This window comes from Sylvia atricapilla, chromosome 10, assembly GCF_009819655.1.
Source record: "Sylvia atricapilla isolate bSylAtr1 chromosome 10, bSylAtr1.pri, whole genome shotgun sequence".
NCBI lineage: Eukaryota > Metazoa > Chordata > Aves > Passeriformes > Sylviidae > Sylvia > Sylvia atricapilla.
The window spans coordinates 3,978,843-3,995,033 of record NC_089149.1 but is presented as its reverse complement, the minus strand read 5'-3'; the positions used below and the strand labels follow the sequence as shown (position 1 = coordinate 3,995,033).

At 44.9% G+C, this 16,191-nt stretch overlaps 1 non-coding gene across 1 annotated transcript; it reads right to left on the bottom strand.

The window, feature by feature from the left end:
* Window position 1: 1 nt before the first annotated feature.
* On the bottom strand, window positions 2–74 carry TRNAV-AAC (transfer RNA valine (anticodon AAC)). The gene has a single exon. It is a non-coding gene; the product is annotated as a tRNA-Val (tRNA).
* Between the last annotated feature and the right edge of the window lie 16,117 nt (window positions 75–16,191).

The following is a 16,191-nucleotide window of genomic DNA, read 5'->3' as shown; positions in this document are numbered from 1 at the left end:
GTGTTTCCGCCCGGTTTCGAACCGGGGACCTTTCGCGTGTTAGGCGAACGTGATAACCACTACACTACGGAAACCCCGCTGGACGTCGTCCTTTCAGTTGCCTCTGTAAACTCGTCTTGCCCCTCCCGTCCCCCCCGATCCCACGCTGTGTGTCCCCGTTGTCCCCTCCGCGGCCCCCGTGTCCCCTCCTGCCCCGCCCGGAGCCCCGCGCTCAGCCGGGCCCCGCCAAACGCCCCCGGGCCCCGCGGCCTCCGCCCTGCCTCCTGTCCCCGCGCAGCGCCCGCAGGTCACCGCGCGTCCCGGCAGGTGTCCCGGGCGCTCTCCGCGCACACCACGAGTGACAGCGCCGGTGAGAACCAGAAACTTGGATGAGAAGGGGAGTGTCTGGCACTGCCGGCGGGGTACGGCCGTGATGAACCGGCGGACGGGAGAGCTGGAGCTGGGAACGAAGTGTTTCACAACCGACAGCTTCTGCTTCAGAGACCTCTCCTAGAGCTGGATCTGCAGAACGGGGAAGTGACTAATCCTGATTTTCTGGTGCACCAGGAACTGAAATAACGGATCTTGGGAGTAGCTACAGAAGGGAATGTGGTTTTGCCGCTTTTTGCAGAGGTAAACGTGAGCCAAAGTCCAGCTGGTGGAAGGTACATCCTATAAATTTCTCCGAAGTTGCTTGGATTGTGAACAGGTCAAATGCATTCTCACTATTTTTTTCAAAATAAAACACATAATTGAAGTGTAGAGGACATTCCCAATGTCCTCTACCTGGGACATTCCGAATATACCTTGACCAAAGATGTTGATGAGACGCCAGAGATGCTGATATTGCCACGGAGACTGAGGTGGAAAAGTGTTTCTCCAATACCACTGTGTTTTGTTTGATTCCTGTACTTATCCAGAAAAGTGTGGGATTGTCCTGGAAAGAAATGGCAGAGCTCTGTGTGTCAGTCCAGGCTGTGCTCCCACTCTGTCTCCAGGTCTCAGCACAGGCTGTGTGACAGACCCCAGCCACAGTGTCACCCACGGTGACAATCAGTGACACCAATCCCTGAAGGCAGCTGCTTTCCCCTTGGTATTTTCCAGTTTGACCTGGAGAGCTGTGGGCTCACAGATCATGTAACATGGATTCTGAAAGTGGCACTTCACAAATCACGGGAGCTGAGGAGCTGCTTGTACAAGGCATTAAAGAAAAATGATGTTATGTGTGCCTCAGGCTCAGGGAAGGGATGACTAAGAATCCCAGAGATGTGGAGAAAACTTTCCACCTTCCTGACATTACGGTTCAGAATCAAGGGTTTAGTTGTCCTGAGAGCCTCTTTCACCCTCCTGATTTTGGCCCAGAGTTGTCAGGGATTGCCATGTTCTGCTCCAAATCTATCATGAATGAATCGTCATCATGTTGCCATAAGGATTTCCACTCCAGTCCTTTCTTATATTTTCTGGTGGCCTCTCCCCTGGAATTAAGCTGAATATTTGGTCCCAGGGGTTGAGGTGTAAGTAAGAGTTTCTCTAAGAAGATTTCAGTTTGGACAGAAGGCTCCTTGCTTCCCTCAGTGACTTCCAGCCCATGCAGATGACTGTGACAGAGTACAGGGAGCCTGAGCCTAACACAGCGAAAGGAAAATGTTTCTAAAATAGATGTGTTTTTATAACATATGTAGTTCCCTTAACTCTTCCTGGAAAAGAACCTGAGATTACAGCTACCTGGGAGCACGTCGAGAGAAGCACAGCAGTAAAAAATCATAACATCTAGCACAATTTATTCCTTCTTAGTCCGTGAATACATCTTTCTGAATAGATATAAAATACTTTTTAAAGAAGCTCTTTACCAGACCAATCCTGCACAGCATATGTACGACTAAAGTTGGGAGGACCAAGAGCTCTACACTATTGTTTCACACTCCTTTGCGCTTGCAAAACGCCTTGCTTTTCCATGGAAATCTTCAGGGCGGAAAAACAAATGCACAAAAGCCTCTCTGAGGAACGTGAGGCAGCAGAGGGGTCCGAGGGGAATGCTCCAGGGAGCACCGCAGGGAGCATCCGCCTTGCACAAAGAGAGGTCACGGCAGAGATGAATAAACCCCATCATCCAGCACAGCGTGGGAGGGAGAGGAGGGGGTTGGTGGGGTTGGCACAGCTCCGCTTTGGGGGAATAGTGGGAGAGGAATGCCCTGGTTCCTCATTTGGGGATCCTCAAGTGGGGTGGGGTAGATCTAAACTAAGGCTCAATTCATCTCACAGGCACCAGTCTCCAAATCCTGATATCAGCCCCCAAATCCAAGCAATCAGTCCCCAAATCCCAGGAATCAGCCCCCAACTCCCAGACACCAGCCCCCAAACGGCAAGCAGAGATTTCCAAACCCCAGGCACCAGCCCCCAGATCCCGCTGCAAGCCCCAGGCCCGGCTGCGGCTCTCCGGTCCTGTCCTAGACCCGGCCCGGGTTTCCCGGACCCGTCCCGGGGCCGCGGGCCAGGGGAGGCGCGCTCCCTTCCAGGCGCGCTCCCGCGAACACGCGGCGCGTTCCAAACTCCCGCCGCCCCCCGGGCCCCGCCCCATCGCCCCTTCTCAGCCAATGGCAGCGGAGAATGCCGCCGCTCTAACCAATGGGGACGCGGAGGGCGTGGCCGCGGGGCATAAGAAGAGGCCGCGGCGCCCCTGAGGCCTTTGCCGGGGTGGGCAGGCCCTGCGGCCAACTAACCCTAATGGCGGCTGCGCCCCTCGCACCCACCCGCTGTTTTACTCGCTGACTTTCAGCGGGCAAAGGGCGCGGCCCAGGGGAAGGGGGGGGCGGTGATGGGGAGGAAAAGAGTTCCGGCCTCAAAAAAAGCCAGCGATGGGGCTCCACACCCCGGCCCACCCTGGGGTCTCGGTCCCTCCGGGGACCTGTCCAGGGATGGTCCAGCCCTCGCCCCTCGTGGAGGCCGCGGTCGGTAGGCCCAGCGCCACTGCCGCCGCGAAGAGTTCGTCTCTGTCAGCCTCGGCGGTGGCCGGGACCTGAGGGCCGGCCCGCCTACCCTGGGCAGCGGGGGGACCCCAGCAGAGCAAAACGGGCGCGGCGCCGTGCGGCGCTGAGCAGCCGCGGCTCCCAGAGATGTGGGAGTGCGCGGTCGGCGCCGCCCCGACAGCCCCAAAACCTCCCATCCCACCGGGAGGGTCCGATCCCCGGCGGTCGGGGTCTCCTGGGCCGGCCGGGCCCCCGAACGGAGCCCCCGAGGCGCCGGTGCCCGCGGAGTGCGGGCCGCAGGAGGGATGCGCCCGCCGCCGCACACATCGTGTCTAGGAGAGCCCTGCGGGGATGGAAGCTCAGAATGCTGAGTTATTTATAATTTTTTTCATCGAGTTCAAGGAATGTCGATTTGTACTCATCGATTTCGCCGACAAGGAGCTGAATTTGTGAAAACGTGAGAGACGGAGCGTGGAGAGCTAGGGACAAGTACTTGGCTGTAGTGTGGAGCAAGGATTGTGAGGGGAAGGTGTTGTGGCTTGTCTTCCCTTAGCAATTCCTCTTCCTGTACACAGGCTTTGGCACTGGCATGAACTAAAGCTCTCCAATGTGTGCCAAAGGCACAGCACCAAACCTGTCTGCTTTGTGCCAAAGGCAGAGCACCAAACCCATCTGCTTTGTAGCAAAGATACAACACCAAACCTGCCTGCTTTGTGCCAAAGGCACAGCACCAAACCTGCCTGCTTTGTGCCAAAGGTACAACACCAAACCTGCCTGCTTTGTGCCAAAGGCACAGCACCAAACCTGCCTGCTTTGTGCCAAAGGTACAACACCAAACCTGCCTGCTTTGTGCCAAAGGTACAACACCAAACCTGCCTGCTTTGTGCCAAAGGTACAACACAAAACCTGCCTGCTTTGTGCCAAAGGTACAACACAAAACCTGCCTGCTTTGTACCATAGGTACAACACAAAACCTGTCTGCTTTGTGCCAAAGGCACAGCCTCAAACCTGCCTATTCTGTGCCAGGGGCACAGCACCAAACCTGCCTGTGGAGTGCTGAGCCCCAGCACTGTCTGCCTGAGGGAGGAGTGCCCAGGGCCCATCCTGTGCCATCATCATCACAAGAATTGGCTGCTCGGTTACCTCTGCTGTTAGTTCTGACCATAACAAAACCTTTTTCGTATTTCTGTACCTGGCATCAACCACTTACAGAAGGTTCACCAGACCTGCGGGCACACGTGTGGGACACAGACATAACCCTACAAACTGGGCTTGGGCATCATCAGTGCTAGTTTAATATTCAGTGCTCCGTTAATATTCTGACTGTTTGACCAGTGCCATCTTGTGGCCTTTAGTTTTTTTTCTTTGCACAGAAGATGGGAGTGAACTTGAGTACTTAATTTTTTTTATTGTTTGAAAGAAATCCTCTGCGGCCAGAATAAACAGAAACAGGAGAGGCCGACCCCGCACACTTGAAGATATGTAGGGCCTTTCTGGTACTGGAATCTGAATTTGCTTAATAAATCAGATCCAGCTAAAACTAGTGCTGGCTCTGCTGATGGTAATGTTCTTTCTTAGTTCAAACAATTGTGTTTTCACTGTTTTATCTTGTTTCCAAGCAACAGCTTTCACTTAGCATCAAATACTTCATTTCAGACTCTCAGCTAAACACGCAGAGCCAAGATATTTCGTGTGCTTAGGACATTATTTTTCAAATGAAACTCGACTTGCAATTGTCTCTGAAGAAAAGTCTCGTCATCTAAATATACCTGGTTTAGTGGCATTTTAAATGATTTTTTTTAGCTGTCCCTTCTGAAGGGGTGGTAAACTAAAACTGCCAAGTTTCTGTAGTCATAAAAAAGTAAGTGCACTGCAGATCCACACGTCAGAGAGAAAATGCTAAGGAACACAGAACGTGGTCTACTTTTGTTTCTGCTTATTTGTGGAAACAAAGAAAACTGCAGTGTGACATTATTGCAGAGAGGACGACAAATGGAGCTGTAGGTACAGCTTGCTACTGTTTCTGAACAGCCTGCGCAGCTGCCCTGCCTGCCCCAGTGAAACCGGCCAAAAACCCTGCTAATGTGGCCTTTTAGGAATGCAAACAGGAGCCCTCAGGTCTTTCACTCCTGAAGTGTTTAAAACCATTTGCAAGTGTGTCAAAGGAATTGTATCCAATGTGTCTCCTCAGAGCAGAGAGGAAAAAAAAAAAAGTCACCTGGCAGCCAGCAGTAATTCCCTGTCCCAGCAGCAGCTCCATCTTGTATCATCGGGCATTAAGTCAATTCTCTTCCCCCAGAACGTAAGTGCTCGTCTTAATATCTCCGGATGTGTTTAATTTCAAAATCTTTTTAAAATCCTGTTTGTGTTTGGGAGAAGAGGAGCTCTGATGCTGAGCAGAGTTATGAAAGGGCATTACTGAGGTTCACACCCCGGGCTGCCCTTCTGTTCCTTTGGGATTTAGGGTTGCACATCCTGGGTGACTCGTGCGGTGCCAGATGCTCGGGAATTAGCACCGAGTGGTCAGGAGGTCGTGTGGCAGATGTTTAGGGTGACCTTTGAAGGACAGCTGGCTCGGGGCTGTTTAGGGGTGGGCATTGCTGTCGTTCGAGGTCAGCCACACGACGTTTGCTGTGTGGGGCTGGGTACAGGGACAGTGCTCTGGCCAAAGGTGACCCAGCCCTGTGTGTCCTCCCAGCGGGATGAAGTGGCCTCGCTGCACTCCTGAGTTCCTTTTGCATGGTCATCTTCTGATGTGCTGTTTCTGAACACCCCAGAGGCTGTCTGTCCCTCTGGGAAAACCGATCCTCTTCCGTGGAGAACCTAGGAAAAAACCCAGCAGACCATGGATGCGATCCTTTAGGGGATCCCACAGAACCGGTGGGATAACAGGAGTAGCACTACAGCGCTTGTGCAAACAGCTCCGAGGGTCTTTTGGGAGCTGGCAGACCTGCGGGCCCCGGGGGGACGAGCACACCTTGCCCATGACCACATTTCCAAGCGCTCATTTCTCAGGATGAGCTCTCAGCCAGGTGCTGTCCTGAGCTGTGCTCCTCTCCTGGCTCTGCCTTGACCTCTGCTGTCAGTCACCTCTCGATGTCGTTGCCCTTTTTCCCTCTCCATACATGAAAGCAGCAGGATTTTATCTTACACTGTTTTCATTAATCTGTTCCCAGCGTAGGATTTAGCTTTCTTGCATTAATTTAAAAACAAGCATGGTTGTTTGGGTTGGATGCGATGTGTCAGTGCACTACAAACAAACCAAGGAAGATTTACATCAGTGCAAGAGGTTTGTAAAGATGCACAAGTCTAGATTCACATGTTGGTGTGACTTTGTGTGCACATTTAAAGTACACTTTGCCTTGTATTTAAAATTACCAACAGAAAAACTGGGTTTTTTTCACTTACTGAGAATTCTGCTAAACACATCCCAAAGGTGTTGGCAGAGGTGACAGAACACACGGAGTTTGTGAGAACAGCACGGGCAGAGTTAACGTTGTACTGAGATACGGAGTCTAACAACACAGTTCAAGTTGACCTTGCTTAAGAGGCAACAAAAAGCGTCTTAAGGAAAAAATAGTAATTATCAAAGAGTAAAGAATGGTTTAATTCAAAGGCTGTTTAACCTCCGACAGGTCTGGCAAACATTAATAGAACCCTACCCTAATTCTGTTTGTAGATTGCCTCAACAAGGGGTACCTTCAAAATGTGATATCTAAGGCTGTTTATCAGGAAAAGGAACAGAAGAAGCATGTGTCTCAATTATTTATACATAAGTAATTTGATGGCAAAGTGAAGACGCGCAATCAAATCTTTGTAAACGCTAAAAACCATGGACTAAAGATGGTGTAAGAATATAATATTTCTGCCCCTTTATAAGCTTTCTGTCCCTTTTTTTGCCCAGTTCTCTGCATTCAGCTCAACACACCCAAGCTAGGAAGTTGTTTAATCCAAAAGAAGTTCGGAAAAATCAACCCCAGGAAGTGCTAAACCTCTGGCACTGGAGCCTGGGAGAACCACTCCGGCTCCTGGTGCGGTGCTGGGTGACTCTGCCCTGCCCGTGGCTCGGGTCAGGTCCATTTTCAAGCCAAAATTCTGCCCTGGGTGGCTGTGCTCAGACATCTGGGGCACGGCTTTGACCACCTGTGTTTACAGTTTTCAGGCTGCAGAGGCATGATCATAACTTGGGCCTAACGGTATTTAAAATTAAGCTTTATTAGTTAATTTTTTATAATTTATACTCAACTCTTGCTGCAGCTCTGGGTGAAGCCTTCCAAACCCCCAAATCCATACAAAATGAAGTTGTCAAAGTTTGGGTTCCTGTTTACTTCCCAGCTGGATCAGACCTAAAAATGACAGTGGCTTAGGAATAGAAGGGACTTTTTTTTCCTATTTCTCTTCGGTCACTTGAGTTTAGTATTTCAGAGATTTCAGTAAGAAGAGCTGATCCTCTGCGGCTGCCGAAGCCTTTGTTATCTGCGCTGTTATCTCTTGCTGTTGATCCTATTTTTCCAACGGTAGATGGCAACAGCCATTCATTTGTAAAACACTGGAGTGGAACTCGGGGCATTACACAGTTTAATGTGCAAAGAGAGGAATTTAAGTGACACTATGTGCAAATAGTTGGTTCTTTTGGTCCCCCCCCCCCCCCCCCCCCTTATATATATTTTTTAGAAAGTACAGACAAAATGCTATTAAATGAAAACGTTTGCAAGTTAAATAAATTCTCGTTATGGAATCTAATTCAGTGCAAAAAAATTAAAAAATGTTATTTTAGCCTCACAGGAAGGCACTAAAATGAATTGTCATCCCTATGTAAAAAGTATTTAAAAACGCATTTTTCAATGTCTATTCTAGATAAACTGAAGTGATTAAGAAATGTTGGTTAACACTAGATTTTTATTCCCTTTCAAATTTGCTCGAAACGCTACTAATTTGCAGTTTGTGTTTGCTTGAGAAAATAACTAAAACGTATCTTTGCACAAATAAAATAAATTTATTTCCCATCTATCCTGTTTAGGATTCACCTCGGCAAAGTGTTTTGACGATTTGACCCCATTGAAAAGGGTGTGAGAGATCAGCATTTGCAGACATTCAATTTCACTTTTGCCTCTAAAAAATGCATTGTGCGATTTGCAGCTAGATGTGCAAACGTCAGACTTTCCAGGGCACAGCAGCGTGTGGCAGGATAAATTGCTTCCCATGTTTTTCATTTATTTAAATAAATTTACTGCTTGCTTTTGTGGAATGCACACTTTGTTTCCCAAAAGCGAACGTGGGAGCTGTGTGAGTGAGGAAGGTAATCATCTCTTACAAAGTTATAACCAAGTCACAGGACTTTGGGGAATTTTACAGCTGCGAGCCCAAGTTCTCGGGCATTATCACAGCGTTCTGGTTTGCCACGATAACGAGTTTAAAGGCTGGAATTTCTCTGCTTTTATTGAGAAGATAATCAGACTTTTGTACATTAATGATGGGATATTGGCAGCTCTGATAATTCCACAGGAAACAGTTGAGTGTGGCAATTAGGATTTTAATAAGTTGTGGTGGTATTTATTTTTTTTTTTCTTATGACTGTATTTGGTATTATCTGAATTGTCCAGTTGGGCTCTTCCCTGCGCTCCTTGGGGACAAACCAAGGCAGAAGGGCTGAGAACTGACTGAAGTGAAGCAGTGAGGGAGGTTTGGTCCCAGGACTGCTCCTGGCCCCAGATGTGCGGCAAGGATCCTTTAGGGGCTGAGGATGGGAAATACTGAGCAGCTCTCTCCTGCTCTCCCCATTTTCCCGAGGCAAGAAATCCATTGAGCTCTATTGTTTCCGGAGAGCTCGGGTATAAAACTGTCCTCTAGAATCGGCAACATTTACCTCAAACTTTTCCTCCTAGCCTCCAAAAGAGCGGAATTCCATCACTTCTTTCATCACTCTAATGTTCCTTTTAAACAACTGTATCATGGGATCTATTGTACTTAGCTGTAGTATGTCTACCGTGCAGCCCATGTTTTTCATCACAGGAAGCAGCTTGAACTGCTTATAACACATGGAGCAGATATTTGTCTTGTTTTAGAGCAGCTTTATATCGTTCAGCTGCCTTTACAGCCTCTTCTGTGCCTAAAGATAAGTACGGTTAAGGATAATCCTGAAGTTTTTATCTTCTGCATCTCCAGCCCACGCTTTCGTTGCCATTCCAGGTTGTGCTGCTCCAGGCAGCTTTGAACAGCTTTAGCTGGACAATTAAGGGAGTGAAGTGACAAAACTGCTAATTTCTCCCCCTTTCCTTTCACTCTTATCTCGTATTCTCTAAGGTACACGTCTTTATCTACATGTTTCCAAGAAGGTGTTCAATTAATAACTCAGACAAGTCAGAGCTGATAGGATCTTTTCATGTATTAATTTAACTCTTCCTTTCAAACGGAGTGCCAGAAAAAAAAAAATCACTGTTTTCATGTTTTCTCTATTTATTCTGGCTGGATTTTTTTAATTGAAGTTGCGTGCTGTATTCCTTTGATTCTGCTCCCAAGAAATTATCAGGGATTACAGTAGTGGCCTTACAGGTAATGGGGGGTTCTCACTGATGTCTTGAATAGTGGCTTTCTTCTCTAGTAATGTTGATTTTAAATTGTTTTTATTTACAGCAAAAAGATAAACCCCAGATTTAGCCAGGCAGGATACAGAAGTATTAGGTGGTTTGTGTTTGGGTTTTTCTCTGATAATAAATGTGCAACTTAACTGATGAGTAAAACAAAATTGATTTTCAGTGGGCAATCACAAGACTTGTCCAAAGGCAGAGGTTTGTTGGTGTGCATGTGTGAATGATTCAGCAGTTACAGAGAATGATGTTTAAAACTCCCTGTTCTTTCATTAGACATGAAGCACAATATGTTTAGTTTCCACCTGTGTTGGTCTTGCAGCAGGTTTAAACTTGCAATAAGAGCTAAGTTTTTTTGATGTTAGGAAAAGAAATCCTTTTGGCTCTTGTCTGCAGTTTGAATTGATCTTGTCCTGAGAAGAAACTCTTGTCCTGTGAGCTGTGAGATGCACAAAAATCACAGTCCTTGTTGGCTAGAGCTGGAGATGAGGATGCCCCAATCCACAGAGCAGCAGGTTGTTTAGTGAATATGAAATGAATAAATTTCCCTGAGAAAACAGGCAACCAACTCAATAAAACTCGGTGTTCTGTACTGAAAAAACAAAACAAAACAAAAAACCAACAACTCCTCCCAGGGAGCCTTTTTTTGTTTGGTTTTGTTTCATTGGAAGTGAAGATAATGATTCTTTATTGGTGTTTTTACTACCAAAATATTATTTATAAAGTATTTTATAGCTTTCTATTCCTATGACTTATACGTCCATGTTCTAATTGCTTTCAAAAAGCAGCCACCGTGAATTTGAAACTAAATGGATGACAAATTGTGAAAAATGATAGTAGATGCTCCTGATTTTCCTTGTGAAATCACAGGAACCTTTCAGTGAACAATTTCCCAGAAATAAATGTATGTAATCTATAAGTAGTGTTAGGCACTACAAAAATTGTTATGCAATACCAAACAAACAAACAAAAAAACCCCCACAAATACCCATTAATAAGCTTTTTGATATAATTCATTTTTCTACCAAGTTGATTTTTTCATTCTCCAATCACAAGGACTTTCCATAAGGATTTTTTTTTTCCTCAGAAATGCCATTTTTAATGAAGCAAACTTATACCACCAGGACAAAAATCTGGTTTACATCCAATGAGGATCATAAACACAAATTGCTGACTCTGTGATTAATATAGTAGTTTAATTGTCAATCTATTTCATGGAAATCTTGTGAGTAGAAAGTTCAAGCTTAAAAGGCTCAGGGATACAGCAGCTCTGGAATATTTCCAGCATTTTGCTTCCATTTCCAGGTTTATCTTGGTAGTACCACCAAAGCAGGTGACACATGAAGCCACAGGTGACACAGGAAGCTGCAGGTGACTTCCTGGCTTGGCAATTACTTTAAAATTCAGCTTAGTCTTGTAATAAAGCCTGTTCACATCACGTTTTAAGTGTGTTTCTCAACTGCAAGTTCTGGTCAGCTGTCTCAGATAGTTCAGGATTTTTCAACTTAAAGAAAAAATATACACAAGAAGGAACAGTATTTAAAAAAGTGGAAGTCTGCTTTATCAAAGCCAAGCCTTGCAACATTTTATTTCCCTTTTTAAAAAAAGTATAGTGAGGGCTTCGAGTGTTTTCCATCTTAAAGTTTATGCAAGGTAAATTGTGCATTTTAAATGAAAATTTTCTAACAATTAAGAGATATTGGTACATCATTGGTTGAAGATTTGGGAGCCAAATGTGAAAGCCAAGGCAGACATTACAGAGAGCTCATTGGTATAAAGGCAGATCGTGGGCTGGCCCCAGGTTGCTCTTTGACAAGGAGGGATATGTACTGACAGGGTTCCTTAAAGGAATGCTTCAAGGACAAAATGAAAACATTTCCATAGGGTGCAGCCATCAATCAGCAGAGGGATGTTCTTGTACACTGAGTACAGCCCAGCAGAGCTTTCCAGTGACCTTACAGCACTGGCCAACACAGGAGCTGCTCCAGTAATTACAGATTACATTAAGTAGCCAGTAAAAGCCAACAGCCAGCTACCAGGCAAACCTTTTATACATTATTAAAAATCATATCCTTCCCAGAAGATTCAGGCTAATAAAATTGAACCTGATAATGCAATCAGTAAAAAGCAGGTTTAAAAAAAAAATAGAATTCTCCTTTGTTGATAATGTCCCAAGAAATCCTTTGTTTTATATACTGCCTAATATACATAAGTGTGGAAATAAACCCTCAGGTATATTAGCAGTTTCAGTTGCACATTCCCTGAGACTGCCTCCAATTTTTTATAATTACATTTTATTAAGGAATAATTGTTATATATCAAGTGGGGCTTGCACTCAGATTAAAGATTAAAGACTGCAGTTACATAATATTTCAGCAATTAAAATAAATTAAATATAGAAAAATGTTTAAAGTATGAAATTAGAAGGATTTTTCTCATGTATCAAGAAGCTTGTTTGCCTTTCTGAGCAACTGCCTGGGACAGTTTGTTACAAGCCTCGAAAAATCAGAAATATTAGAGGTTTGTCATCAAAAAAATGAAGAGGGAAAAAACATTTTGTAGGTAAGGAGACCAATATTTCCTGCTAACATTTTTAATAAATCACGTAGGAGTGGATATATTCTATGGACTCCTTAAAGGAGTCCAGGTGTGCCTGACTCTCAGACCAAAAGTTTCTGAAAACTTGGCATTTTGACTGCATAAGACATTTTCTTCTTTTTGGCCAAGACATTGTATTTTATTATATAATAGAACCAAAGTCACCTGTGTTTGAGAATTGACACTACACAGCAGCTGCTTTTGTGAGGTTTTTGGTCAGACTTTGATTTCATATGACTCTTAAAATGATAAAACAAGGTATATACTATTCCCTTATATCTTATACAAAGTTTAGGAGGAAGATTAATATTGAAGAATATTCTATGACTGGATTAGTTTTGTGTTTCTGTGAGCTTAAAGGCTCTGAGACCCAGCTGTAAAACTGTCAGCAAACGAGTTGAGTGTGCACTGGACATCTAGAACACGGCTCAAAGCAGAACGTGGGCAGATTTTTTGTGTGATTAAAAATAAATATGGCCAGGAGGAATCAGTTTCATGAGATATTTTACACCCAGAACACTGTAGTTGCAATGATCTCTCCCTTCAGTCATTAGCTGACATGGCAGAACAAGATCCAGCCACGCCAAGTGAGGATCTACGTGTTTACTGTTTCTTCAGGTCTCCCAAAATGATTAGAAATGTTTCAGTTTTGTGCATTAGACCACAGCTATTACCTAAAGCAAGAAATACTGCCTGCTCTGTTCCTGGGGAAGGAAATACTGCTTCCAGCAGGAGTTAACTGTGAGTTTGTCATTCTTAATTTAGGCAGTTTGTTACTCCAGGTCTGGATATAGTCTTAGCTATGGCTTTTGAACAAAAATCGCCCCAATAAAGTCTATTTTTACTTTTTAACGTCAGATTGCTTATTTCAAAACCAAAGTGTAGGCTCCTATTTTTGCAAAAAATATCCCAAAGCAACCTTCTTGCCCCTGGCCTGATTCTTTGTTGTTCACTGTCTCAGAAAACTTGTCTGAGGCAGCAAACAGATCAAGGAGTAGCAGCACAGACCAAAGTCAGCCCAGGTCCAGTGCAGTCCTTGGAGCAGAGCCTGCCTGCTGGGGCTGAATTTCTCCTCTATCTTCACGGTGTGAGTAGAGATTCTGTTTCAGTTCTTCAGAGGTGCCCAAGAAAACTTTGTAATTGATGTTTTCCACTCCTTTTCTTTCTCTGCTGGTTCTGTATTTTGGTAGAATCATGTTTCCTCAGCTTTCAGATGTGTGCTTGGACGCTGGAAAAACTCACTCTCATGCATAATGAAAGAGGAAAAGTTACAGAGGAGAAATTTCTTGGCTGGAGGCTCCATTCCTGCTCTGTATCTTGCTCTACAAGCTCCCACAGCAAGTGAGTGGTGGAGCCAAGAATAGAACACCACTTCTCTGACACCCAGTCCAGTGCCTTAACCCCTGTCTCCCGTGAGAAATTGTGTTTCGCTTTTCTGTGCTCTGCAAAGATAAGATCATATTTTATTTTGGTGCCTAAATTGATCTCTGGGGTGAGTGAATGAAGTTGGGAAATAGCCAGAGAATAACACAATGTAAATAGTGAAATGTAAGGAGGTTATATATATATATAACACTACAGCTTCTCAGACTGCTGTGTGTCGAGATAGAATTAATTAAAAACTGGATGAAGCATTTGAGTTCTTTGGGGGTTGTTTTGAGCACACGAGGACTTCTTCAGTGAGTAAACAGGATTTACTTTGCTCAGCTGGGTTTTGTTTGAGAGAAGCCTGTGGAGAAGTTCTTTGCTCTGTAACATAAAGTATTTTTCCTCCCTGGTAGCACTTGCTTTGTTGGGATGACAGCAGGTGTTGTGTTGCCTGTTTGGGGATAGCAAAGAAAATTTGGGAAAGAGATGGAGTTCGTGTGAGTTGATTAGTTTATCCTCCAGAAAGGGTTTGAGTTCTGACAAACTGGGGAGGTGTCACCTTGTGCTCAGTTTCAGGCAAAGTAAGAGCTGCTCTTTCCCAGCCCTTCCCAATATGTGAGCAAGAGGCAAGTGCTAAGTGCCAGAGGTGAAACCTGGATCCCACCTCTTTTTTAAAAGCACATAAGTTTGAAGAGCAAATATTTTGGAAAGATTCCATTCCCAAATCTCTTCATCCATCATGAAGGGGTGTGGATGTGTATATGCAGGGGAGAGAGATTGCTGTAAAAGGATAGAAAAGAGGTCACTGTAGCTTTCTGCCCGAGTTCTTTAGCCATGATTATTGTTTTTATACAGGCATTTGCCATACAAACTGCTGAAATGCATTAGAAAATGGCCCTACATTATCCCAGGTACCTGGAATTGTGGGTGCACACACAGATTGCTGGGGACAAGATGAAGCGTGACCTTACAGCACCACTGGGACAGGGGCTTCCTTCTCCACTGATGGCAAAATAACACATTGCCTTGCTCACTGGCTAGAAATGATAGGGAATTTTTTGGCAGTGCTTTACACTTGGGAACTCTTTATTTCTCACCACTGAAACATTTTGTGGGAACACGCCAGTTTCAGTGAAACTTCTGTAATAAAATGTTTCTTTTCGGGCTAGGATTTAGAGGGGGGTGGGCTCTAACCCTGATCTGCTTCTCTGAGAAGAAGGATTTAACCCCCAAAGTCTTCACATTCCAAGAGAGCCCTAGTTCTCGGTTATGATGATGTTAGAGTGGTTTATTTTTTTTTCTTGAGCTTCTGTAAAAATAAACAAAATCCCCAAACAACAAGCAAATCCCTCTTCTAAGGTCATCTTGTTGTGATTGAGAGTGCTTCTGAAATTCTGAAAGGACTTCTGGGATGGGAAAAATTATTTTCCTTCTCTTTCAACTTTGCACCTCACCACTCTGTCATGAACTTTGCATGTGAGATTTTGCTCTTGATGAATGAGCTCTCAGCCATAAAGACTGCTGTGAACTAGGCTTAAGGACTTCCCTGAAAAATGAAAACCAAAAGGCTAAACCACAGTTACCTTAGGAAATGTGAAGAAGGAGAAAAATTTGATTTTTTTACTCTCCTGCCTCTTCTCTAGGGTTTTGTCCCTTGTTCTTCACAGATTGTCCTGTGCAGAACTGGCAGCTCCTGCTCAAATACGAGACGTGGATGGAGCATTGCTGTGTGATCAGGGAGGGTCTGTGGGATCTCAGGTGATGGGATGGCTCTGCTGGAACTGATCCCCCCATCAACACCAGCCCTGGTGCTTCATCTGAAGGAAATCAAAAATTGGCTTTTCACCTTCATGGGCTTTTTTGGTTCCTGAAGCTAGGAGTGCCAGCTGCAGTGTGAAATAAATGTAAATTCCATCATTGTTTCTTCCAGAATCTGATACCTGTTATTTACTGCTTGCTGGAGTTGAGGCTATTTTTTTTTTCTTTATCTATGTGACAATTGAAGAAAAAAGCTGATTTTTGAGCTCAGATAAGTGTGGATGACCAATGATTGCACTCTGCCTTCTTCCAGGCAGCAGATACCAAGACACTTCAGAGCTGTCAGAGTGGTCATAACTTTACACAGAGTTGCATCAAAGTGAAAAGTTTAAATCTTACAAATCACTTCACATATACTCATCCTCCTCTGGGAAAAAAAAGGTCTAAGAGCTGTTTACTGCACTCTTATTATGGTGATGAGTGCAGGATGAAAGAAACAAATGGGAATATTTTAGAATAAACTTGCAGAGACGTTTTTAAAAAGAATTACTCTGTAGTCAAAGTATCGTGACACGGCACTTGAAGGGTTTTTAATACCCATTGGGTTGAAGTGCCATGGATTCCTTTGGGGAGTCCATATCTAGCAGAAAGTTCTGAGCAGTGCTCTCTGTACCCCTGTCCTAAGCAGAAGTAGCAGCACACAACATACAAGGGAGTAATTGTGATGTGCTGAGGGAGGAAGTGAACAGCCTGGGCTGCTGTCAGCCGCTGTCTGTGTGTGCCCTCTGTTGATTCAAGGTGTGGCTCCATGTGTGCTCTCCTAAAAGCCTCCACAGACTGAAACAGAAGTGCTCTGAGGATGCTTTCTTTCTTCATATCTCTCAGAAATCTCTGAATGTAGCTGCATAAAGTCTGGCAGTGAATTTGTGCACTCC